The sequence below is a fragment of the Triticum dicoccoides genome, chromosome 6B, assembly GCF_002162155.2.
Source record: "Triticum dicoccoides isolate Atlit2015 ecotype Zavitan chromosome 6B, WEW_v2.0, whole genome shotgun sequence".
NCBI lineage: Eukaryota > Viridiplantae > Streptophyta > Magnoliopsida > Poales > Poaceae > Triticum > Triticum dicoccoides.
In genome coordinates this window covers 654,026,310-654,029,323 of record NC_041391.1, presented here as the reverse complement: position 1 = coordinate 654,029,323, position 3,014 = coordinate 654,026,310, and positions in this window count along the sequence as shown.

Genomic DNA, 3,014 nt, shown 5'->3' with positions numbered 1-3,014 from the left:
CCAACTACATGAAGTTCTTCTCCTGTTGGCACAGCCCTACCTCTCTTTCTCCTCATATCTCGCGATGCTTGGCGAAGCCCTGCAGGATTGCCACGCTCCTCCACCACCACCACGCCGTTGTGATGCTACTGGACGGAGTCTTCCTCAACCTCTCCCTCTCTCCTTGCTGGATAAAGGCATGGGAGACGTCATCGGGCTGTACGCGTGTTGAACGCGGAGGTGCCGTCCGTTCGGCACGAGGATCTCCGGTGATTTGGATCACGACGAGTACGACTCCCTCAACCCCGTTCTCTTCAACGCTTCCGCTTAGCGATCTAAAAGGGTATGTAGATGCACTCTCCTTCCCCTCATTGCTGGTTTCTCCATAGATAGATCTTGGTGACACGTAGGAAATTTTTTGAATTTCTGCTACGTTCCCCAACAGTGGCATCATGAGCTAGGTCTATTGCGTAGATTCTTTGCACGAGTAGAACACAAAGTAGTTGTGGGCGTTGATCTTGTTCAATATGCTTACCATTACTAGTCCAATCTTGATTCGGCGGCATTGTGGGATGAAGCGGCCCGGACCGACCTTACACATACTCTTACGTGAGATAGGTTCCACCGACTGACATGCACTTGTTTCATAAGGTGGCTAGCGGGTGCTAGTCTCTCCCACTTTAGTCGGATCGGATTCGATGAAAAGGGTCCTTATGAAGGTTAAATAGCAATTGGCATATCACGTTGTGGCTTTTGCGTAGGTAAGAAACGTTCTTGCTAGAAACCCTTAGCAGCCATGTAAAACATGCAAACAACAATTAGAGGATGGCTAACTTGTTTTTGCAGGGTATGCTATGTGATGTGATATGGCCAAGAAGAATGTGATGAATGATATGTGATGTATGAGATTGATCATGTTCTTGTAATAGGAATCACGACTTGCATGTCGATGAGTATGACAACCGGCAGGAGCCATAGGAGTTGTCTTTATTTATTGTATGACCTGCGTGTCATTGAACAACGCCATGTAATTACTTTACTTTATTGCTAACCGGTAGCCATAGTAGTATAAGTAATAAGTTGGCGAGACAACTTCATGGAGACACGATGATGGAGATCATGGTGTCATGCCGGTGACGATGATGATCATGGAGCCCCGAAGATGGAGATCAAAAGGAGCAAAATGATATTGGCCATATCATGTCACTATTTGATTGCATGTGATGTTTATCATGTTTATGCATCTTATTTGCTTAGAACGACGATAGTAAATAAGATGATCCCTCATTAAAATTTCAAGAAAGTGTTCCCCCTAACTGTGCACCATTGCGAAAGTTCGTCGTTTCGAAGCACCACATGATGATCGGGTGTGATAGATTCTAACATTCACATACAACGGGTGTAAGCCAGATTTACACACGCGAAACACTTAGGTTAACTTGACGAGCCTAGCATGTACAGACATGGCCTCGGAACACAAGAGACCAAAAGGTCGAGCATGAGTCGTATAGTAGATACGATCAACATGAAGAAGTTCACCGATGATGACTAGTCCGTCTCACGTGATGATCGGACACGGCCTAGTTGACTCGGATCATGTAATCACTTAGATGACTAGAGGGATGTCTATCTGAGTGAGAGTTTATTAGATGAACTTAATTATCCTGAACATAGTCAAAAACCCTTTTCAAATTATGGCATAGCTCGCGCTTTAGTTCTACTGTTTTAGATATGTTCCTTGAGAAAATATAGTTGAAAGTTGACAGTAGCAATTATGCAGACAGTAGAAGGCTTATGTCCTTAATGCACCGCTTGGTGTGATGGACCTCGAACGTGGTCTGTGGATGTTGCGAACATCTGACATACACGTTTTGATGACTACATGATAGTTCGGTAATGTTAAATGGTTTAGAATTGTGGCACCGAAGACATTTTGAAATGTCGCGGAACATATGAGATGTTTCAAGGGCTGAAATTAGGATTTCAGGCTCGTGCCCACGTCAAGAGGTATGAGACCTCCGACGAGTTTTCTAGCCTACAAACTAAGGGAGAAGATCTCAATCGTTGAGCTTGTACTCAGATTGTCTAGGTACAACAATCACTTGAATCGAGTGGGAGTCGATCTTCCAGATGAGATAGTGATGTTTCTCCAAAGTCATTGCCACCAAGCTGCTAGAGCTTCGTGATGAACTATAACGTATTAGGGATGGATATGATGATCCTTGAGATATTCGCGATGTTTGACACCGCGAAAGTAGAAATCAAGAAGGAGCATCAATTGTTGATGGTTATTGAAACCATTAGTTTCAAGAAGGGCAAGGGCAAGAAGGGGTACTTCATGAAACGGCAAATCAGTTGCTGCTCCAGTGAAGAAACCCAGGGTTGAACCCAAACCTGAGACTAAGTGCTTCTGTAATGAGGGAACGGACACTGGAGCAGAACCACCCTAGATACTTGGTAGATAAAAAGGTAGGCAAGGTCGACAGAAGTATATTGAATATACATTATGTTAATGTGTACTTTACTAGTACTCCTAGTAGCACCAGGGTATTAGATACCAGTTTGGTTGCTAAGTGTTAGTAACTCGAAATAAAAGCTACGGGATAAACGGAGACTAGCTAAAGGTGAGCTGACGATATGTGTTGGAAGTGTTTTCAAGGTTGATATGCTCAAGCATCGCACGCTCCCTCTACCATCGAGATTGATGTTAAACCTGAATAATTGTTATTTGGTGTTTGCGTTGAGCATAGACATGATTGTATTATGTCTATCGCAATACGGTTATTCATTTAAGAAGAATAATGGTTACTTTGTTTATTTGAATAATACCTTCAATGGTCTTGCACCTCAAAGAATGGTTTAATGAATCTCGATCGTAGTGATACACATTTTCATGCCAAAAGATATAAGATAGTACCACCTACTTGTGGCACTGCCATGTAAGTCATATTGGTATAAAACGCATGAAGAAGCTCCATGTTGATGGATCTTTGGACTCACTCGTTTTTGAAAGTTTGGGACATGCGAACCATGTC